Source organism: Thalassophryne amazonica, chromosome 3 (assembly GCF_902500255.1).
Source record: "Thalassophryne amazonica chromosome 3, fThaAma1.1, whole genome shotgun sequence".
Taxonomy (NCBI): Eukaryota; Metazoa; Chordata; class Actinopteri; order Batrachoidiformes; family Batrachoididae; genus Thalassophryne; species Thalassophryne amazonica.
Genome location: NC_047105.1, coordinates 127,329,871 through 127,354,848, shown reverse-complemented (window position 1 = coordinate 127,354,848; position 24,978 = coordinate 127,329,871). Strand labels below are relative to the sequence as shown.

General features: G+C 39.6%; 1 long non-coding RNA gene across 1 annotated transcript; it reads left to right on the top strand.

Moving 5' to 3' along the window:
• The first annotated feature begins 315 nt into the window (after positions 1–315).
• On the top strand, positions 316–17,407 carry LOC117507592. Its single transcript, XR_004559777.1, has 3 exons — positions 316–326; positions 3,493–3,495; positions 17,331–17,407. It is a non-coding gene; the product is annotated as an uncharacterized LOC117507592 (long non-coding RNA).
• The last annotated feature ends 7,571 nt before the right edge of the window (positions 17,408–24,978 follow it).

Genomic DNA, 24,978 nt, shown 5'->3' with positions numbered 1-24,978 from the left:
ATGACAATATTAGGTTTTATTGCACCTCCTTCAATGTCTCCCTGCTGAGATCTCTTTGTTGTAGAAGACAGTTACTTTTCCAATTGACGAGACTGTTGCTGGCTCATGGTCCCAGACGTTTTCTTTGACTTCCACCTCCAGTTCCTTGCATACTTTCCAGTGGAGATATTGACAGATCTTGTTGTGTCTGGATGTATAATGTCAGCATGCCAGATCCTCATGGCAGACAGAAGTTAGATGGTTAACACTCTCAACAGCTGTATGACAGAATTGGCATTTATCATTTTGTGAGATCCCTGACATTTTTTTGAAGCCATTTGTGAGAGGTCCCTGATCTTGTGCTCCAACTAGAATTCTTTCTCCATCAAAACCAAGTTCTCCATTTTTCAGCCACTGCACTGATCCGACTTTGTCTATGTATTCCTTTTCGAGTTCTTCTTGGAATCGTCCAGCCCTTTTGTGCTGTTTCCATCTTTCCACTCGATGTTTTCGTTCTCTTTTGCTGTATTGTTCTCTGGTCTGTCTTGCGAGTTTTGTTGCAGGCATCACATTGTTGCTTCCTCCCAAAGTTTTTTTTGCCAGTTTGATGACTGAGGTCTGTTTGGATAAGGTCTTCTTATGCTGTTGTGCGACCTTTTTCATGATTTCTTTTAAGTACTGTCCAATACATATTATCGATGCTCTATGGGCCTGGTTGATTTCAATGAGACCCAGACCACCTTCTCTGCGAGGGAGATATATTCTGTCCATGCACTGATTTCTGTATGTAACTTTGTGGAGGGTGAGCATCTTCCTGGTTTTCGTCTCCAACTTATAAAGCTCACACTGTGGCCAGTCCACTATGCCAAACCCATAGGTCACCATTGGTATTGCAATGTGGTTTATGGCTGTGATCTTGTTCTTTGGTGTCAACTCTGTTTTGCAGATCTTTTTAAAGTGGTTTAGGTATTCTTGTGTTGTTTTTATTCTAATTTTCTTGCGCTCAATTGTAGCATTTTGTTCAATTCCCACTCAACAAAAATATAAATGCAACACTTTTGGTTTTGCTCCCATTTTGTATGAGATGAACTCAAACATCTAAATCTTTTTCCACATACACAATATCACCATTTCTCTCAAATATTGTTCACAAACCAGTCTAAATCTGTGATAGTGAGCACTTCTCCTTTGCTGAGATAATCCATCCCACCTCACAGGTGTGCCATATCAAGATGCTGATTAGACACCATGATTAGTGCACAGGTGTGCCTTAGACTGCCCACAATAAAAGGCCACTCTGAAAGGTGCAGTTTTATCACACAGCACAATGCCACAGATGTCGCAAGATTTGAGGGAGCGTGCAGTTGGCATGCTGACAGCAGGAATGTCAACCAGAGCTGTTGCTCGTGTATTGAATGTTCATGTCTCTACCATAAGCCGTCTCCAAAGTCGTTTCAGAGAATTTGGCAGTACATCCAACCAGCCTCACAACCGCAGACCACGTGTAACCACACCAGCCCAGGACCTCCACATCCAGCATGTTCACCTCCAAGATCGTCTGAGACCAGCCACTCTGACAGCTGCTGAAACAATCGGTTTGCATAACCAAAGAATTTCTGCACAAACTGTCAGAAACCATCTCAGGGAAGCTCATCTGCATGCTCGTCGTCCTCATCGGGGTCTCGACCTGACTCCAGTTTGTCATCGTGACCGAGTTGAGTGGGCAAATGCTCACATTCGCTGGCGTTTGGCATGTTGGAGAGGTGTTCTCTTCACGGATGATGCGAAGGAGATGTGTTGCACTGCATGAGGCAAATGGTGGTCACACCAGATACTGACTGGTATCCCCCCCCCAATAAAACAAAACTGCACCTTTCAGAGTGGCCTTTTATTGTGGGCAGTCTAAGGCACACCTGTGCACTAATCATGGTGTCTAATCAGCATCTTGGTATGGCACACCTGTGAGGTGGGATGGATTATCTCAGCAAAGGAGAAGTGCTCACTATCACAGATTTAGACTGGTTTGTGAACAATATTTGACGGAAATGGTGATATTGTGTATGTGGAAAAAGTTTTAGATCTTTGAGTTCATCTCATACAAAATGGGAGCAAAACCAAAAGTGTTGCGTTTATATTTTTGTTGAGTATATTTGTATGTCGAGTCTTCAGCCAGATCTTCACTGTAGCTCCCTTCATCCAGCTGTATGTTTTCTGTTTTTTTTTTTTTCTTTTTACCTTTTTTGATCGTGCATTTTGAGCATTTATTCAGTCCAAATTCCATACCAATGTCTTTGGAGAACTTATGGACTGTTTCCACGAGCCGACTGAGTCCCTTTTTTTGTGTTGGCATAGATTTTCAAATCATCCATGAACAACAGATGATCCACAAGTTTTTGATTTTTCCTTCCTCTGCCTCTACTTAAGTTATACCTGATATCATGCTCTTTCAGGATCTTGTTGAGTGAGTCTATGATTAAGCAGAATAAAAGTGGCGAGAAGCTGTCTCCCTGGAATATTCCTCTCTGAACGCGTATGTCTGGGATTGTTATTTGTCCCTCTGTGTGATTGAGGGTGATGGTGGTGTTCCACTTGTTCATTTGTGCTCTCAGGAAAGATCTTACTTCCTCATTGATGTTGTAGAGTTCTAAGCACCTCATGATCCAGGAGTGTGGTACACTGTTAAATGCCTTTTTGTAATCAATCCAAGCCATGCTGAGGTTTCTCCTCTTTTTTATTTTTTGCAGTCCTCCAGGATAGCTTTGTTTATCAGTAACTGGTCTTTAGCTCCGAATCTTCTTCTGGAACATCCTTTCTGTTCATTTTCCAGGTAGCCACCAGTGTCAAGATGTTCATAAATGGCATCAGTTATGATTCCTGTCAGCCATTTGTACGTTGTTGTTAGGCAGCAGATGGGTCTGTACTTGTTGGGTAGCTGTGTTTCCTTGGTCTGTGGAAGTAGGCTTGTGTTCCCAGTTGTTAGCCAGTCTGGTGTGTCCTCTTCTCCATTCAATATTTTTGTGAAAGCCACAGCATAATGGTGGTGCAATGCTGTCAGCCTTTTCAACCAAAAATTTGGGATTTTGTCAATGTTGAAGTTACTGTTTTCACTCATTTTCTTTCTGATCTCCACTTCAGTGATTACAATTGCTGGCATTTGCTGTTTGTTTTTCTGTCAACTCTGCCACTTGGTGGTGTTTTGAGTCTTCAAAGAGTGGTCTCCAGAATTTTTCAACTTCTTTCTTGGGTGGCTGTTGTACTTCGATTGTGTCGCCAACTTCCTGTACACTAGCCTGGGATTTTTTCGCAGCTTGCTTGTTTATCTGTTTTGCTGTTCAAAAAATGCCAAGAACACAAGTACAAAAGCGTCCTGTTGCTGTGCCTTCTCATGCAGATAAGAGAAAGAGACTTGCTGGCAGTTACAAGAAGTCCTAAGAGTGGTGTAAACACTAATAAGAGAAATGGAAGCTTAACCTTATATAACCTTTAGCAATGACATAGTGACACGTTAACAAGGGTGTTGTGCTCAGAGTTCAACAGTCTGGAGTCCTGATGTTGATTCATGAGCTTCAGATTTTATGAATTGTGTGCATAATTCCATTTTTGTGAGTATAAAATGAGGAAAAGCTGTAATACATAGTATCAATTGATCAGTTTCATCAGTCCATCACCAAGCTGAATTATCCTTCATTTATCATCATAAATCACAGTTTGTCTTATTTATTTTTGCTGATATTTGGTGTTCAGTCTCTAATAACTCCAACACAAACTAACAGCTATCATTTGGATGTGGTGGAGTTGGTCTGAAATAAAGTTTAGTGGACAAACCTGCTCTGGATCAGCGAACTTCAGGCTTGAAAACAGCATCCAGCACGTTGACTAGTTTCTTCTCTTATTTAAAGGAGGACTAGCTTAAATTTAATTGTTATAATTGTTGTTAAAACATGCATTTCCCACCTGTGTTTTTTTTTTTTTTTTTTTTGGTTATTCGTAATTACAAGATCAGAGGTCTATTTATTTTTATCCAGCCGAGTATTTTTTTTTTAATCAAGTGAATGCAAATACACTTCCATAATTGTGATAATTATTAATAGATTTTTTTTTAAAAATAACTGTAAAAATTAGTTTTATTTTACACTTAGAATAACACAATTATACAAAAAAATTACAAGAGGTCCCTTTTAAACTAACTTACCAAAGAAAGAATCAAAGTAACTCACTAGGATCTCACACCACATCCAATACCACGGTACCTGATGCCTGCTTTTCTGTCAATGTTCCTGCCATCCAAATCACCAGTTTCATCCCCTTCTTTCATCTTTCTGCAGATTTTGACTAATTTTGTTTGGCTGCAGTTGGGCACCACTACAAAGCAAGGTTTTTTTTTCTTCTTTTCAAGTTTACGGCAATTTGCTCATATTTATGGTAGTGCTGCATAAGCATACATCTAATGTGCACCCTAAAAACAGACTGACTCACACCACAAAACACTGTAGCAGAAATTGGAAAAAAAAATGCATAAATACACAAAAATGCGCAGTTCTCAGATGCATGATCCCTCCATGTAACTCTTGAATTAACCGTACAGTGATAGTTAATGACTGGGAAATTTCCTTTCAAAATGATAATTGCTAAAGTGATACCATTGTTCAAATCTTTTTTTTTTTTTTTTTTTTCAAATTATAGGCCAATCGCACTCTTACCACAATTTTCAAAAATTTTGGAAAAGGTATTTGTAATTAGGTTAAATGATTTTTTTTTTTAACTAAACATCATATCCTTAGCGAGCAGCAATTGAAAGAATTGCACTACTCCATTGGCTGTAATGGATTTCGCCAAACAAATTTCCAACACAATTGAAAATAAGCAATATACTGTAGGTTTTTTTTTTTTTTTTTTTTTTAAACGGAAAGCTTTTGATACTACAGATCATACCCTGTGGTGTAGTCTACATTTTTGAAGTGGGTAGACTGTGTTTTTTGCCCGTCATCAACCCCATACGTATGCGCCCCCGGTAATTAACATTTTTAACACCATAACAACAAATAGATCTATACTTTCCATCTGATCATTTATATTCTATATTTGCCACTATAAATGTGAGAAATGTGTCAGAATGTAAGAAAGTAATTTGCACCAATTGCAAAATACAGTATACAACAGTAAATCTAAAAGAGTGATTAAAAATACAAAGATCAAATACATTTTTTTTGGCATCTGAAAACCTAATTTAACAAAGAAATTTAATCAGGTCATAAACCAGGAATAAACAATATTTAAATCCAGCCAAAAGTATCATATGCAAGCTACTGTGTATTGTTTAACAGAAAATAAGACTTTAAGTCACAGTCACTCAAAAAAAAAAAAAAAAAAAAAAAAAAAGTGACTGACTCCTTGTTAATAAGAAAGAAAAGTTCTCTTAACAATAATAAGGAGCAGATTGCTGCCTCCCAACTAAGTATATTGCAAGAGTTCACTTTTCCTCCCTCTATTTAGTAGCGGATATGAGCCTGTACTGTCAAATTCAGCAGCTGCAAGATTCACCCTTCATATAATCCGCATGGCCCCATGTTGTTTGTGTACAGTTTAGACACATAAACAAAAACAAAACAGAACACACCAGTCTACATGAGCGTGCACTGGCTGCATAGCCTCATGCCTTCTACCACAATCTCTGTTGAAGTTGACAGTCCATCATCAGGTCCAGACGGGGGACTGGAACCTGTAGGCTTTGTGGTGCATAAAGAAACCTACCCAGTATAAATAAGCTAGTATTAGTATATGTTAAATCCCATTAAAACAGCAGCTAGACTGAAGGACAGCAGCTAGCTCCCAGAAAATTCACATACAACAATGAAAATATGGTAGATGCTTTACTTTGCAGAAACCTTTTCAACCCATGACAAAAACATTGTAGGCCAAATCAGTGGCACAAAAGTACAGTATGAAGACAACCATGCAACTAATACTGGAGAGTATGTCACTTACCAATTCCAGTCATTTTAAAACTACACTATCCAACAGCCAACGGGACTCAAGCTCAAGAGACATCTGTAGATTACAGGCAAAACTATTATTTTTTAAAAAGCTGTTTCATTTTATATTTTAACAATGAATGAACGGATCATTAAAAATGTCCACTGTCAGAACGGGCGGGGGCCCATCTACCATGGTGGCAGGACGCGCAATGCAAACTCCCGTACTAGCCTTAGGTGTAGGAGAAAACATGGTCTTTATTCCAGGCTCTGGTTCGGTACACATGTGATCAAGCAGCGGAGCAGAGGTACAATCAGGATCAGGCAAAAACGCAGTCATGGTTGAGCAGGGATCAGAGGCACGAGCAAACACAGACGTAGGGACAAGGCAAAAGGCACGGTCAAGGAAAACAGAGCAGAGGTACGATACACGGCGAAACAAAACTCAGAACTGACAAAGGCGCTGGAATGTGTACAAGACAACAAACTGGCAGTGAACTGTGAGACTGTGATGGTTTAAATAAGGAACAAACAAATTAGGGTGATGTGAAGCAGGTGTGTGGAAGTCTCTGGAAGGGGGCGTGACCGGGGGAGCCAAAGGTTGTGCAGAGTACAAGATAGTGAAGGAAGGAAAGCACAGAGTGGAGTGAAGTAACAGACAAAGACACGTGAGCTGGAACAAGAGTGGGAGTGAATGAAAACACAAAGCAAAAATAAACAAGGTGGGAAACAAAGACATGGGGCAGGTGCAGGACGTGGAGTGAAAACAAGTAACTGGGTGTGAGACAAGGAACGAAGACATGATGGGAGGTGCGAAGTGGAAACAAATGGCAAAAACAGAACAGAGCTAAACTGGAAATCATGGTCAGAATATCATACAACAACAGGTACCAAAATCAAACATGTGCAAGAGTACAAAAGCAACTAGAACTGATCAGGAAATCAATAAGCAGAAAGCAGAATTAAACAGGAACAGACTAATAAACAGAAATCAAAACCCGATATAAAAGTATAACAGAAAACAGATGAAAGCTAAATGATAAACAATGAAAACACAAACCGGCTGAACAAAACTAGAACAAAACTGGACAATGGCTAAAGTATGGAAAGTAACAAAGTGATAAGAAAAACACAACAGAATAACTCATGATGAAAATAATAACTGACAAATCAAAGCTGAAGCAGACGGAAAACCACAAAAAGGGGAAAAACAAGGGCTCAGCGCTCTGACTCTGCCAAATCCCTGACATCCACAACTCAAAGTCCAAAGACATTTGCACAGGTAGAAGCTCTCCACTTATTGTGCTCAAATTCATATTTTAGAAATTACTCTGTCCTGATAACAACATTAAAGGCAATTACATATTTTGACGAAATTACAAGTTGAAATGACCATTAAAAAAATTCATCATGAGGTTTATGTCACAGAAATCCTACTTTACAATCACTGCAGTCATTGTTAAATTATTTCCTGTTGCATTTATAATAAACATTTGTATTTATTTACAGTGTCTGTTTTTCTGGTTGAAATGAGATCTAAATAATCTACCAGACTTAAAAGATGTACAAATTTCCATGTTATTTTATTTGTCTAAAAATAAATGTCCGAGGTTCCTTATGTTAAACAAGAAATTATCTAATCTGAAATAACAGGTGGTTTTAATTTATAGATGAAAGGTTTCTAAAGAACCATTTATTGATTTATTTAGCTATTTTAATTACAAGTGTTCTAAACTTTTTTTTAACAGTAATCAGAAATTCTGAGGTAACAAACAACAACAAAAAACATTTCCAAGGATTTTTCTTCAGAAAACTGCTCCATAAATGAGCAGTCCTGTGACACGTTTGTTTTGTAGAGATCAGTGGTTTCTGCCACTAGTCTTCCGTGTTTTGGCCCGATGCGTCGTTCCTATTGGACAACGCAAAGGTACGTCACAGCTCAGAGTGTCGAAAGCTGGATTGGATTGAACTTTGATGCGTCAGCCTGCCGACAAGCGGCAATGCGCACTCCTCTTCTGACGTGTCTAAAAAGCAACGCGTCTCATTGAAAATAATGCTTTTTAGATCGTTTTAAGGCCCATTAGCTTAGTGAACAAATTTAAAAAATAGCTGTCGTAGCCCACTTACCAGCAATGCAGACAGCGCCAGGTTTATCTCCTCCACTCAGGGTGCAAACTTAATCAATCGGCCCTGAAGCAGCAGGTGGACGTTTTCGAAAAAAATCTAAAACCAAGGCCTGTTTTCTTTTCATTTTTGGGGGTAATAATCACCATCGATACTTTCTCTAGCATTCTTCTTGTTTGTGTGCGGCTTTCGCGCTGATTAGCTGGTAGCCCAGCCCCCATCTATTTATGAGCCATTTAAAGCTCTTATCTAGCAGAGCGAGCGCGGGGGGGATGGGACACATACGGTGCACTCTGCAGTGATGGACGCCTGATGGCTGTCTTTTAAAGGGGGAAAATAAAATTACAGTCAATAAGCGCTCATTTTATTTACACCGTCACGTTCCCCGGGGCAATTTGAAGTGGTTAGACGGAAATTCCGGGTCTTTTTAGGTGAGTAGATGGCGTCTACCTGCATTCCACGTAGACTACACCACTGATCATACCTTGCTACTGGACAAATTACAGAAGTATGGTATCGGGATTGGTACATGCTAGCGAGCTACTTAGACAATAGATATCAGTGTTTTCACATTGGTGGGACAAATTCCGAGTTCTTGAAGATTACTTGTGGGGTGCCTCAGGGTTCAGTCCTTGGGCCATTGTTGTTTCTTTTGTATATTAATGATATATGTTTGGTTTCCAAGTACGTAAGTTGTATTTTATTTATAGATGATATGACTGTGTTTTGTAGTGGGGATCATTTGGGACAGCTCCTTGACAAGCTGGAGAACAAATTACGTAAATTTAAACAATGGTTCGATTTAAATAAATTATTACTTCATTTTGGTAAAAGTAAGTGTATCATATTTGGGAATAAGTCCAGGAACTTAAGCAAAAATCTATTATTACATGATATTGATGGAACCTTGGGGTAATTTTTGATCCTACATTGTCCTTTGACCTCCACATTAGAAATATAACAAGGACTGCTTTCTTCCACCTGCAAAATATAGCGAAGATTTGTCCCAGCCTGTCTATGGCTGATGCCGAGACCCTGATCCATGCGTTTATCTCTTCTAGATTGGACTACTGCAATGTTCTATTTTCTGGTTTACCGCAGTCCAGCATTAGGGCTCTCTAATTGGTTGAAAATGTTGCAGCCAGACTTTTGACACAAAGCAGAAAGTTCGACCACATTACACCCATTTTGGCATCCCTTCACTGGCTTCCTGTCCCAGTGAGATCAGATTTTAAGGTTCTGCTACTAGTCTATAAAATTGTTCATGGACTGGCACCTTCCTACCTAGCTGACCTAATTAAACCTTACGTACCGGGCCAGGCTTTGCGTTCTCAGGGTGCAGGACTAGTTTTTGTCCCTAGGGTGAATAAGAAGTCTGCAGGTCATAGAACATTCTCTTATCGTGCCCCTGTTCTGTGGAATGATCTCCCTGCGTCAATAAAAGAGTCAGATTCTGTGGAGACTTTCAAGTCCAGACTTAAGACGCACTTATTTTCCCTTTCGTATGGCTAGCATACTGGCATAGTACAGTTCTACGCTTTTTACTTTTTAAATTCTTTTATTAGGAAACAGAGCGTGCCGTGGCCTCAACTTTATCTTAATTCTGGGTCTTTTAGTGAAGTTTAGGGCTAGTGGCCGGCGATCACCTTAGTATTTCCTGTTTTTCTTGTTTAATGCTGGCAAATTATACCGTATTTCTTGTCTTTCTGATGCCTGATTCTGTTTTTTCCTCTCTGTTTAAGGTGCAGCTCCATCCAGAGATGGGTGTGGTATTTGTGCTGGAGACCCTCTTGTCCTGTGCACCAACAGCTTTTCCTGTATATTCGTTTTGTGAATTGTTCTGTAATTTATGTCTGTAGCATGGCCCAAGCAGAGGGTCACCCCTTTTGAGTCTGGTTTGCTTGAGGTTTCTTCCTCAGAGGGAGTTTTTCCTTACCACTGCTGCTCTGGGGGTTAGTAAGGTTAGACCTTACTTATGTGAGGTAACTCTGTTGTGATTTGGCGCTATATAGATGAAAATAAATTGAAATTGAATTGAAAGTGTAACAGATACAAAATGTCTTCGTGTTTATATTGATGACAGTTTAAGTTGGAAAACACATTAACTATGTTAAATCTGAAATGTCAAAAGCCATTGCAATTCTGCATAAAGCCCAGGACTTCCTCACCCAACATGCATTAACCACTTTATATTATGTTTTACTTGTTCCATATATGACATATTGTGTCGAGGTTTGGGGAAATACATACAGAACTAATACTAAACCAGTTTTTCTGTTGCAAAAGAAAGCTATAAGAATGATCAGTAATAAACCATATCGAGAGCCAACAAATCCATTATTTGCTTGTCTGCAAATTTTAAAATTCTGAGACTTCGTTGATTATATTACAATACAGATAATGTATAAAGTCAAAAATAAGCTTTTGCCTCTACATGTCCAGGATCTGTTTAAAATGGGGGATTCCAGCTACAGTTTGAGAGGAACATTATCAATTGAGAAACTGAAGATCCGGACTACTGTTAAAAGTCATTGTGTTTCCACCAGGGGTGTTAATATTTAAAATAATTGTCCTGATAATATTAAAATACTTGGTACATTGGTTGGTTTTAAAAGGCTTTACAAAAAGAACATATTTACCCATTATAGTTTAGGTTTATCATTTTTGTCATTGTTCACTATTACTTGTTTGGTTGTGTTTTGAAATTTCAGTGATTCATTAAGTTAAATTGTTCATGCACTTTTTCTTTTTTTGTACAGTTGCCATGAGTGTGTATATATATATATATATATATATATATATATTTATATATATACACACACACATTCTTTATTTTTAATGGTATAAGGGGAGGGTGCTTATAAGTCTTGCTTCTATCTTCACCCTTTCAGCCACACCGGTTCTCTGTACATTGTTCCTTTTATGTTTTGTTATTGTCTTTGTTGTTGCTCATCTGTGTGCCAGATAAATAAATTCATTCAGTTTGTTTTCTCCTATTTTCTTCCTCGTAAAGAACACAGTCTTAGTTTTCTTAACAGAGAACCTAAAGCCCCACTTCCTTCACCAATCTTCAACTTGTGTAACAGATTCTTGTAACTTTCACACAAAATATTAACAGTTTGCCCGACTTCCACCATCTGCTAACAATGACTTATCAATAAGTCTTCTCACACTCTGGGAATGCACATGCTCAACCAGGTTGGTTCAAAGCTTGAGAGGTGTAAAAATGTAAACAGACACTTGGTCGATCAGTCAGCGACAGCGTCAAACAACTGTTTAAATCTATAATAAACATAATTTTACAGATGCATATAAGAAGGAGTGAAAATGCAACTGTTTTACCAAGCCAATACAATATAAATATTATAAATAATTACCTTTGAGATTATCCAAGGGTGATTCTTTAACTACGGGCACTATTGGCCTTGTAAATGTAATTTCCACCACACCATTGCCAAGAGGATCAATGACTTGCTTTGGTGCTTGGCGGGGCAGGACTGGGTGGTGGTGGGGGGGGGGGGGCTGCTAGAGGGACATTGTTGAATATTTACCAGTCCTTGATGAGAAGCACACTGGATTTAACTTGATAGACAACAAGCACAAGCTTTAGGGCCCCTTCACACATAGTATGAATGTGGTTGAATTGCGCATGAAGCAAGACTCGTATGCAATAAATCTAGTCCGGTGGCTGCACTCCAAGTTGAGGTGGGGGAGATGCCTCTCAGGCTGAGAAGACTCCAACTGATGATGAACTATTGGATCAATCTCCAGGGACATGCTCAGAGTCATCCAACTAAAGCTGTCTTGATGGAGTGCTGGGAGCATCAGGAATCTGATTCATGGCATTTGGCTGAGTTGGGAAGGCTAAAGCTGAAGCTATAAATGGGTGATTCTTTAACTACGGGCACTATTGGCCTTGTAAATGTAATTTCCACCACACCATTGCCTTACAATATAAAGCGCCTTGGGGCAACTGTTTGTTGTGATTTGGCGCTATATACATGTGCTCTGATGTCACTGTTTATCTCCATAGAAACTACCCAAACAATCTTTCATACAAACTGTTTAGGGACATTACAGTGTTGTGGTGGAAATTACGGCAATAGTGTGGGACAACTACATTCTGTTTAAAAAAAAATCACAACAGTTGTATGACATTGAATACCCCAATTATGTTTTGATTATTTTACTGATATTTTATTCAGAGATATTTTAAAACATTAGAAAAAATGTTTCTTTACCATTCATTTTTATCATTGAAGATCAAACGTCTGGGTGTGGGACAAGCACAAAACAGCAATATTTGCATATAATGATGCTGAAAAAAGGTGAAAAAGTCATCATCGACTACTAGGACAAATTTCTTAACACACTTTCATTGTAAAGATAACTATAAAAGTGTGAAATTTCCGCTTTTTTCTTTTTTTCATAAAATATGATCAAGGGAAATAAAAGTGCCCTTAGTCTAAGAATCACCCCCAAATGCTTTCTCCACCCCATGAAGTGCACAAGAAAAGCTGCTGTAGAAAATTCCTCTGTGCTTCCAGAGCAATTAGAGATGGCTTTATTAGCCAATCTCTGAGAGAAAATGATTACTCTGCTACAAAATAATTATTTTATACAGCGCAGCATCCAGCGTGTTGCGTTGGTGCGGCAAATTGTACAACAGTGCCATCCAGCCAGCCGGACTTGAGTTCAGTTATCGGGTCAGGGAATGATTTTCCGTCGGCATCTTTTAAATGGGCAGCGTAATCTGTCGCCTTGCTCCATTGCGATACAAATCAGTGCATTTTATCCCACCTGTGTTCATTATTAATTGATCCAAATCACAGACATGTGCCTATAAATGGTAAATGGACTGCATTTATATAGCGCTTTTCCATCTGCATCAGACGCTCAAAGCGCTTTACATTTATGCCTCACATTCACCCCGATGTCAGGGTGCTGCCATACAAGGAGATCACTACACACTGGGAGCAATAGGGGAAGGGCCCTTAGTGATTTTCCAGTCAGGCGGGGATTTGAACCCATGATCTTCTGGACTCAAGCCCAACACCTTAAGCCTAATAAATGACACAGAACATGCAAGGAAATGGACCAGGCAGTTACTTCATGATTATATACTAGAGACATCATTCAACTGCCTTTCACCAAGCAGATCCCTCATTAATTTTATTTTAGTCTTCACAAATAATTTATTTCACACACTCAGAAATAGGAACGTAGTGCACAAGATTTACAGAGGTCCACAAAGCGAAACAGTGATCAGTTGATTCTATGTTTACGAATAGACACTGCCTCGGGCAGCAGTGGGTCGAGTCCGGCAAAACCTGAATTTTCAGTTCGTGTGCAGCATAGACTTCAGTTTTTCTTCCTTGGACACCAATACCATGTTTTTACAAAAATCTTTCAAGGAATCAACACTCCAACTGGAAAAATAATCAAAGTCTCTGTTATTCTCAGTGCCCATACAGTCAGTTACGATGCCTCGAGACTGCAGTTTACACCTCTTGCCCTTTGACCTCGTGCGTCAGACCTGGAAGAGCGAGAGGGTCATTCTGTGTCAATTCAACAGAGAATCTGCCAAAACGTCTTGAATTTTCATGAAACTTGGTGGAGTGATTGGGACATATGACAAATAGCCAGAACTCAAATATTTTTGCTACCAAACTCCTAATTATTGAGATAGGCACTAACAAACTTTTGACTAATTAGCGTGTAGTCATGAATTCAAATAACTATAACTCAGACACTATAGCACCTACACAGTTGGTTCTGATGTCATTTTAAAGATCTTGTCTAGCTCTATAAGCCTGTGTTGAAACCTGTCTTCTGAAATCCACCACAAAAATATTGTAACCAATTATATCCCCTTCAATTTTGATGAAAATGAAAAAGATGACATTTGCAAAACCAGTGCGGCCACTAATTGGGTCTTTAGAGCCATCAGTGAAAATGAAGAGAAAATCTTTGTATTGTTCAAAATGCTTTTGTGCATGAAACCAGTCTGGGGTATTTTTCTTCTGGTTGACCAGCTGGTGTATAGCCATATCAACTCTTGGGGAATCAAAAATCCATGGGGGAAGAGGCAAACGTGGCACTGTAGGCAGAACTGGAGATGGTTTATATTTGGGTGATTCTTAGACTACAGGCACTTATTATGTCCTTTGATCATACTGTATGAAAAACAGAAAAAAAGGGGAAATTTCACACTTTTATAGTTACAATGAAAGTGTGTTAAGAAATTTGTTCTAGTAGTTTATGATGACTTTTTCACCTTTTTTCAGCATCATTATATGCAAATATTGCCGTTTTGTGCTTGTCCCACACCCAGACTTTTGATCTTCAATGATAAAAATGAATGGTAAAGAAACATTTTTTCTAATGTTTTAAAATATCTCTGAATAAAATATCAGTAAAATAATCAAAACATAATTGGGGTATTCAATGTCATACAACTGTTGTGATTTTTTTAAAACAAAATGTAGTTGTCCCACACTATTGCCGTAATTTCCACCACAACACTGTAATGTCCCTAAACAGTTTGTATGAAAGATTGTTTGGGTAGTTTTTATGGAGATAAACAGTGACATCAGAGCACATGTATATAGCGCCAAATCACAACAAACAGTTGCCCCACAGCGCTTTATATTGTAAGGCAATGGTGTGGTGGAAATTACATTTACAAGGCCAATAGTGCCCGTAGTTAAAGAATCACCCATTTATAGCTTCAGCTTTAGCCTTCCCAAGCCAGCCAAATGCCATGAATCAGATTCCTGATGCTCCCAGCACTCCATCAAGACAGCTTTAGTTGGATGACTCTGAGCATGTCCCTGGAGATTGATCCAATAGTTCATCATCAGTTGGAGTCTTCTCAGCCTGAGAGGCATCTCCCCCACCTCAACTTGGAGTGCAGCCACCGGACTAGATTTATTGCATACGAGTCTTGCTTCATGCGCAATTCAACCACATTCATACTATGTGTGAAGGGGCCCTAAAGCTTGTGCTTGTTGTCTATCAAGTTAAATCCAGTGTGCTTCTATCAAGGACTGGTAAATATTCAACAATGTCCCTCTAGCAGCCCCCCCACCCCCCACCCCCCAGTCCTGCCCCGCCAAGCACCAAAGCAAGTTATTGATCCTCTTGCACTTGCTCTGTACATACTCAATTTGGTGTTTCCAGGTCAGTTTTTCATCAACGAAAGGAATTTAAACCTATCTACCTGTTTGAGTACCTGACCATACTGTACATCTTTAATGTAACTTTTTTATTTTATTTTATATTTTAACTTAGAAAAACACGATTTGTGTTTTTGAGACTGACAGTCTAAACGCCCATTTATTACACCACCCCTCCACTTTATCAACACCTCTCTGCATTTTTGTTTGTAGAAATTCAAATTTACAACCTCTAACCCATAGAGCTCCGTCATCGGCATAGAGGGACCTCCCTACATTCCCCTCCACCTTATCAAATATATCATTAATCATAACATTAAACAACACAGGGTTACACACACTTCCCTGTGGCATTCCATTTTCTACAGTGTAAGGATGTGACAGTTCAGATCCAATTCAGACCTCTATGGTTCTCCCTGCTAAGAAATCTAGAACCCAATTATATAATTTGCCTTTTATTCCAGGTTTATCCAGTTTAATCAGCAGCCCTTGCTTCCACAACATATTATATGCCTTTTCTACATCAAAGAAGATGGCCACTACATGCTCCCTATTAATATGAGCCTTTTAATCTCGGATTCTGAACATATATGACAGCATCCAGTGTGCTCCTTCCTCTACGAAAACCACTTTGAAAGGGACTGAACAAATTATTATCCTCTTATGACTTATGCTCTCAGATGTAAGAATTAAGTCTGTTTGTTTTCATACGCTTTATTGTTTTGCCCAGCTGAGAGGTAAGAGCAACAGGCCAATGATTAGGAGGATCTGACACTTCCTTTCCTGGCTTGAGACTTTTCAATGAAACGTGAAGTACCAGCTGAAATGTTGACAGCAGTGTGTCAACTGTATCAGGGGACAGAAATTTGCTGGAAATATTTTTTGCTGGAAATTGAAGTTCTCTTCCAAAACTTTAATGACAATCTGTAAATTTTCTTGAATGTTGTCTTGTTTATTTTTCCTATCACAAAACATGAAATTCGGGAAAATGCTTAATTTTGGGTGAACTTCATAGTTTTCATGACCAAGAGTTAATAATTTTCCCAAAATTGATATTTCTGCATTCAAGAACAGAGCTTTGATGAATCAAACAAAAACCATCAAAATTTAAATTGATCAGAAACTGGAGGAAACTAAGCATTTCGGGTGAATTGTATTATTTTCCAAAGTAGTCTGTTTACAAAAAAATTCAAAATTTTGTGAGGAAGAATTGTGAACAGTGTTTAAATGAAACAAACAAAACCATCAGCATTAAAATCAGACTCCTTCATGAATAAGTGAAGAAAGGGGGAAAAAAAGCCAAAAAAGTTTCTGAACCAAATATTAAGTTCTATTTTTCTGTTGTATCAAATACTTATTTCATGCAATGCAAATGAATTATTTAAAATTCATACAATGTGATTTCCTGGATTTTTTTGTTTTTAGATTCTGTCTCTCATAGTTGACATGTACCTATGATAAAAATTACAGACCTCTCCATTCTTTGTAGGTGGGAAAAGTTGCAAGACATTTTTGGGAGCTTTTATTTGCTGCAGTTTCTCACAAATCTACACACAGTAGCTTTAATGTGAACTGCAGTGCTGCATCACACACTTTAACACCGTGAGACTGTGTAAATGCAAACTGTTCTTTTAACTGTTTGTCATTCGTGTTGGATGAATTTATTCTGCAGCATGTTTATTATTTAGTTTTTGACTAGTCACACGACGTGTAATTTAATAAGTGCGTTGTCTTTTTAAACATGCAGTCATTAAACAAATATGGTTCAACATGTGTTGACTTTAAAGGATAATGGTTTTTAAAAAAAGGTAAATTCCATTTATTCTGCAGGCTGGTGTCCACTTTGTGTGGCCTTTATAGAGATACGTTCAGACGCACAGCAGGCTGGTGTTTTATGGCAGGATTTATCTTGCGTTGCACTGTTTTTATTGTTTGAACATAGCACCTTTTTATTATTCATATTATGGGAGCTGTCAGGACTTTCAAAATATTTGCACAAGATCTATCATGGAATTTTGGTTTTATTTACGTTATTTCATTGAATTATTTTTCATTGTTATTTATGTTATTTTAATAGGTGTTTGATCAACAATTAAACATTTAAGGTCTGTCATACGGCTGTTGTCAGTCTATAATATAAATCATAATCTCACCCAAAGAAGTAAGTCCCTCCGGCTGTTCCCTTGTTTGCACACGGGGTCGGCACAGTAAATCCGAGGCATCTGGCACCAAAACGGCTAGAACCGGTGTCGCAGACCAATCGGTCCCCCCCCTAATAATTGGTCCGCCCTGCCTCTACTGTGCATGCATCATTTCGGAGCTCAGCAGCCTGTCTGAGACAGAGTCTCTTCACCCAAAGCAATCAAATGGATTAATGGGATTAATAACCATCAGACGACAATATAAAACCTCTTAAATCATTCTAAAGTCAGTATTAAGCAGAAACAAGGCGATAATCTCTGACACTTTGAAATGACGGAGGTGCAGCGAACACAACAGCTAACAGCTCGTGCTACTGCAGCGCTCTGATCACTTCCTCTGTCTTTTATGATGAAATAATGCTGAATTTATGTGGAAATGTTGTTGTACAAAAGCTTCAGATATCTGTAGCTGAGACAGATGATAACTAGAGCACAGTTTTAAGCAGAAATGAGGTGATAATCGGTGAGCCGCGGCTGATGACATGCGCAGTGAAGGCAGGCGGACCGATTTTTAGAGGGGACCGTTCGGTTGGCGACACCAGCTCTGAGCCCAGTTGAAGGAAATCAGTCATAGCGCTGGAGAACTTTAACCCCTGTATTGATTTCTTTCAATGACCATGTTGTCCGTAGATCATTTTTAAGGTTTTGGTATTTCGTTTGTGTGTCTTGTATGAATCATCAGGTGTGTGTTCAGGGTGTCCTTTCGTGGACATCTTTGACCACACTCAGAACAGACAAATGATTTTTGCCTTTTGTTTTTCATTTGTCTTGAATTTCCTTCTAATAGAGTGAAGTGGGCCCCAGACATGGGGTCTAAAGTTGCTCCCTTAACATTACTGACATTGTAGAGATGGTGACCTTTCCTCTCCTCAAACACTGCATTTGATCTCCTGCCCCACGTCTCCTGTTTGAGTAAGCAAAGCAGTGAAAGATCTTTTTCTGCCAACAGCGTCAGTGTTGCTGTCTAGGCCTCTGCGTTGCTACCATACATCGCAGCCCCCATGTCAACCGGAGGTCCAGAGAGGGAAGTGTTTCTTTTTATTCAAAAACAATTCCTACTGTCAGAACACAGATTAAAGACGGACAGTCAGAATGTCCGAAAAGAGGCACCTTGTAAATATCTCTTGTAAGAAGATTACTTCTAGTCAAGCACAAATTAATTTCAAACATGCTGTACTCAGTGTCAGGTCTTTAAGTAACAAATCTGTTATTAGTTTTATTTCCTCTAATAATCTTGATTTAATGTTTTTAACTGAGACATGGCTAAACAAAGACACTAGTATTGCAGTACTGATTGAGTGTAGTCCACCTCATTTTTTCAATTTTGTGTCTGAAACCCGACAAAATCAGAGGGCTGGGGGTGTTTCTGACATTTTCAGGGATCATATACCCACCCACAAGTTATCATTTGGGTATTTTTCATCATTTGAGTATGTGTCATTTAAAATGGAGATAAAACAGTCTTCCATGCTTTATATGACCATTTACAAACCACCTCAGAATTGTTTTATTGATGATTTTACTGAATTACTTTCAATTGCGTGCACAGAACTTGATTGGTTGTTGTTGACGGGTGATTTTAATGTGCATGAGAATGTAGTGGATGATAGGTAAGCTAGAGAACTTGGTGCTGTTCTTGAAATGTTTAGTCTAACTCAGCATGTGACTGAGGCCACCCATACCCGAGGCAACATACTTGATCTTATCATTACAAAAGGTGTCAATATTTCAAATGTGAATGTTGTTGATGTTGCTTTATCTGATCATTTCTGTGTCTTCTTTGACCTGTCTTTTACACCCAAACCAGCATTTGGGACTGCAGTTATCCAGAGAAGACACATAAATGACACTACAAGGGTACAGTTTATGGAAATGATCAGATTTGAAAACCGCCCATGTTCTAATGTTGATGAACTGTTGAGCTACTATACATCAAGTGTTTCTAACGTTTTGGACACCACTGCTCCTGTTAAGGTTAACAATAGGCAAAAGGCGCCATGGAGAAATGATGACTTGTTGAGGGCACAAAAAAGGGAGCACCGGAAAGCTGAGCAGAAATGGCGCATGTCAAAGTTTCAGATTCATTATGAAATGTATAAAGAAACACTATGTGTGTTCAACTAAACCTTGAGTGGAACAAGAGAGATATTTTTCCGATATACTTTCCAGTCAGGCTTCAGACCCCATCACAGCACTGAGACAGCTTGAATCAAGGTCACAAATGATATCCGTCTGAACACCGACGCAGGCAAAGCCTCAGTCCTACTTTTGCTAGACCTGAGCGCTGCTTTTGAGACAGAGTACCATGTGATTTTACTAGAGGTTAGAAAACTGGGTGGGAATCTCAGGCACTGCTCTACGCTGGTTTAAGTCCTATCTGGAGGACACGATGTACTTTTCTGAAATTGGTAACTATGTCTCAGAGAGAATGATTGTGACCTGTGGAGTTCCCCAGGGGTCTATCTTGGGACCCCTCCTGTTTAATCTATACCTGCTTCCATTGGGTCAGCTAACATGCAGCAACTATGTGTCCTACCACAATTATGAGGTGACACTCAGATCTATGTGTCACTGACAGTAGTGTTCAGAATAATAGTAGTGCTATGTGACTAAAAAGATTCATCCAGGTTTTGAGAATATTTCTTATTGTTACATGGGAAACAAGGTACCAGTAGATTCAGTAGATTCTCCCAAATCCAACAAGACCAAGCATTCATGATATGCACACTCTTAAGGCTATGAAATTGGGCTATTAGTAAAAAAAAAAAAAAAAAAGTAGAAAAAGGGGGTGTTCACAATAATAGTAGCATCTGCTGTTGACGCTACAAACTCAAAACTATTATGTTCAAACTGCTTTTTTAGCAATCCTGTGAATCACTAAACTAATATTTAGTTGTATAACCACAGTTTTTCATGATTTCTTCACATCTGTGAGGCATGGAGTCAACCAACTTGTGGCACCTTTCAGCTGTTATTCCACTCCAAGATTATTTAACAACATTCCACAATTCATTCACATTTCTTGGTTTTGCTTCGGAAACAGCTTTGATGTCACCCCACAAGTTCTCAATTGGATTTAGGTCCGGGGATTGGGCAGGCCACTCCAAAACATTAATTTTGTTGGTTTGGAACCAACATTTTGCTTGTTTACTAGTGTGCTTGGGGTCATTGTCTTGTTGAAACACCCATTTCAAGGGCATGTCCTCTTCAGCATAAGGCAACATGACCTCTTCAAGTATTTTGACATATCCAAACTGATCCATGATACCTGGTATGCGATATATAGGCCCAACACCATAGTAGGAGAAACATGCCCATATCATGATGCTTGCACCACCATGCTTCACTGTGAACTGTGGCTTGAATTCAGAGTTTGGGGGTCATCTCACAAACTGTCTGCGGCCCTTGGACCCAAAAAGAACAATTTTACTCTCATCAGTCCACAAAATATTCCTCCATTTCTCTTTAGGCCAGTTGATGTGTTCTTTGTCAAATTGTAACCTCTTCTGCACATATCTTTTATTTAACAGAGGGACTTTGCGGGGATTCTTGCAAATAAATTAACTTCACACAGGCGTCTTCTAACTGTCACAGCACTTACAGGTAACTCCACTTTTTTTTTTTTTTTTGTCCTGTATGAATTATCATGTGTCTGTAAAGGTTGCCATTCTGTTTCTGACCTTTACAACCATCAGAACAGATATATGGTTTTCTTCTTGCTTGCCTCCCCTTTTGTTGCTCTGAGTTGTTCATGTGACCAGATGCTTTTCCATATTTAGAGCCTTTAAACTGTTTCTCATCATTGTTGCCTGAATGAACAATACTGGTATTTTTTCGACAGTTAAACTGTGACTGAAATTTTCTGGTCTGTTTCCAGTCATAACTGTCATCAGTCTCAGTTCCAGAACTGTCTGAACTCCTGCCACTGGTATCTGGTTGTAAATGACTGTTTGGACCTGAGTTACTGGCTGGTCGTTGTCCTCCATCGTCCTCTCCATCAGCTTCTGCTGTCAGTGTTCTGTGTACAGATGAGCTGCTGGCTACAGGCTCAGCCTCTGTGCTCTCATCACTTCGGCTTTGATGAAGCTGTGATGACTCTGGTTTTTCATTATCATTTTCACTCTTCACAGGGACGGCAGTGAAACCAAACTTGGCGAGATCTGCCTCCTCCAGCTGCTGAAGATGCTCTCCCTGCTGACTTATCCAGAGCTTCTCTTCTTTTTTAATGTCCTCCTGGTCAACATTCCAATTCCATCCCTGTTCTTCATGGAGAATTTCGTCTTTAATCACCAACAACGGCTGCATGTCTGTAAAGAAACAAATTTACAATAAATGTTAGAACAACACTCATTAAAAGAAAGTAGAGTGGTGAGTTTGACCCGATGACAGTAAGTTATTGCACTGATGGAACTGATAAAGTGGAAATGTACATCAGAAGGGTTTGTTTTATATTTTACATATTTTAATTCAGCCTCTCTCTTCCAGAACTGACTATTGCAATGTTTTATTTTCTGCATTGCCACATAAGAGTATGAGATACCTACAGATGGTACAGAATACGGTTGCTTGAGTTTTGACAAAAACCAGGAGATTTGATCACAGACATTCTCGTTTCCCTTCGTTGGCTCCATGTGATTTGAAGTGCACATTTCGAGGTTTTGTTGCTGACATATAAGGGTCTAAAAGGTCATGAACTCAACTATCTTGCTGAACTTGTTCAGCCCTGTGTGCCTCCTGCAGACTTACTCTGTGTCTCAAGGGTTAAAAAGAAGTCAGCAGGGTTCAGAGCCTTTTCTTGTTATGCTTGTATCTTGTGGAGCAGGCTGCCTGTTGGCATTTAAAATGTGACTTTAAGACTATTTTTTAAAACATATTTTCTATTACCTCTGTAATGTGGCTGTTTGAAAAAACACAACTTTAATGGACTGCATTTCTACAGCACACTTTCTACAGTACAAAACATTTATTCAATGTTAAAATGCTCCCATTTTTAAAGGATATGTTACACCGATTCAGAGAATTTGAAGAACTTTCTACACGTAAGTGGCAAGGCTGAAAACCAACATTGAATGCCCGTGACCTTCGATCCCTTAGGCGGCACTGCATTAAAAAGCGACATCATTGTGTAAAGGATCTTACCGCGTGGGCTCAGGAACACTTCAGAAAACCATTGTCAGTTAACACAGTTCATAGCTACATGTACAAGTGCAAGTTAAAACTCTACCATGCAAAGTGAAAGCCATACATCAACAACATCCAGAAATGCCGTCGCCTTCTCTGTGCCCGAGCTCATTTAAAATGGACAGACACAAAGTGGAAAAGTGTGCTGTGGTCTGATGAGTCCACATTTCAAATTGTTTTTGGAAATCATGGACGTCGTGTCCTCTGGACAAAAGTGGAAAAAGACCATCCAGATTGTTACCAGCACAAAGTTCAAAAGGCAGCATCTGTGATGGTATGGGGGTGTGTTAGTGCCCATGGCATGGGCAACTTACACATCTGTAATGGCACCATCAATGCTGAAAGGTACATCCAGGTTTTGGAGCAACACATGCTGCCATCCAAGCAACGCCTTTTTCAGGGACGTCCCTGCTTATTTCAGCAAGACAATGCCAAGCCACATTCTGTACGTGTTACAACAGCGTGGCTTCGTAGTAAAAGAGTGCGGGTACTAGATTGGCCAGCCTGCAGTCCAGACCTGTCACCCATTGAAAATGTGTAGTGCATTATGAAGCGTAAAATACGACAACGGAGACCCCGGACTGTTGAACAACTGAATTCGTACATCGAGCAACAATGGGAAAGAATTCCACCACAAAGCTTCAACAATTAGTGTCCTCAGCTCACAAATGCTTACTGAGTGTTGTTAGAAGGAAAGGTGATGTAACACAGTGGTAAACATACCACTGTCTCAGCTTTTTTGAAACATGTGGCAGGCATCCATTTCAAAATGAGCAAATATTTGCACGATAACAATAAAGTTTATCAGTTTGAACATTAAATTTCTTGTCTTTGTGGTGTATTCCATTGAATATAGGTTGAAGAGGATTGGCAAATCATTGTATTCTGTTTTTATTTACATTTTACACAACGTCCCAACTTCATTGGAATTAGGGTTGTACTTTGTGCACTTCTGTGACCAGTAAGTGTAAGGCATTCGCAGCAAACAATGTTTCCGACAGGTAACATAGCTATTAGAACAGTCCCAGAGGTGCGCTTCAATGGAATGTAGCTGCTAATGGTGCGTTTACACATAAGCAAGACGTGTTACGAATGTCATTTTTCTGTCATTCATGACACATTCCTGACTTTCTTAACGTGACTTAACGCATCTGAATAGGTTTCTTAATAGTGCGTGTTGGTGCGTGACATTCTTGATATTCGTGGAGCATGTTTTTGGCTGTCAAAAAAATCTTCAACGAATGTCACATACCACCCTCATTTTGCCTCACTTCGTGGAGGTCGCAACTGAGCGTGTTGATCCATCTTGATGACTAGTGATCCTTAACAGAACGTGACAACGTTCGTGGTGGTTCCTGTGATGGTTCTTGGAGCCCAAACTGTCACGTGTTATTACAAAGTGACACGGAAACTGTCAGGTTTTGACATGACTTGTAACGCGGCGTCACATTTCACTGCACGCCGCGACCAATCAGTTTTCTGTCATGTGAGCACAATTAAACTCGGCTCCACAGTGTTCAGTTTGATGCAGTATGCCGAAGAGGAACAGTGATGCAAAGTCAGCCAAGTGTCGTTCCACAGGTCCTGCTGAAGCTCCTCAGGACGCTCCTGCAGGTGTTCCACCTGCTGTTGTAACCGATGAACGGGAGAACGAGTCTGAGCAACCAGAGGAGCGAGAAGAAACTCACGTGCAGCCAGACATCTCTGCACCTCCTCCAGTCCGGTGGAGGAAGAAGCATGCGCACAATTAAACTCTGCTGCACCACATTCAGTTTGACTGCTGAACACCAAGTCGGCTAAAAGTCTCATTTCAGTGCTCTTCAGCGCGCTCCTGCAGGTGTTCCACCTGCTGCATGTGCCTGATGTTTGGGAAAATGCATGAGACGAGAGCCGCATGAAGCCACACATCTGGCTCTGTCTGTCTCCTCCTCCTCTCTGCACCACTCCATGGCACAGAGCCCAACTACGCATGCAGTCACAAAGTTCTTCTGAAAAACTGGAGCGATCTGAATTGTTAGCAACGGCTGGATGAATATGGGTGTGTGTGGAGACTATTCACCTCGTTCACAACGTGACAGAACTTGATGATGCGCTGTTACGCGCAACAGCATGAAACAACGTGAAACATTATTCTTGACCGTATGTAATGGTTCCTGATAATTCTCCAGCAACATGTGCCATTAATTGTAACGCATGGTAACAGGTTGCAACAGTTCCTGAGGAGACCTGACGCCTCTGCCCTGAATCATCACATTCGTGATCAGCGGCCACGAATGTATACTTCATGGCATTTGTGACTTGTCGTCGTTATGTGTAAACGCAGCATAATGTTAAGAACTGAGG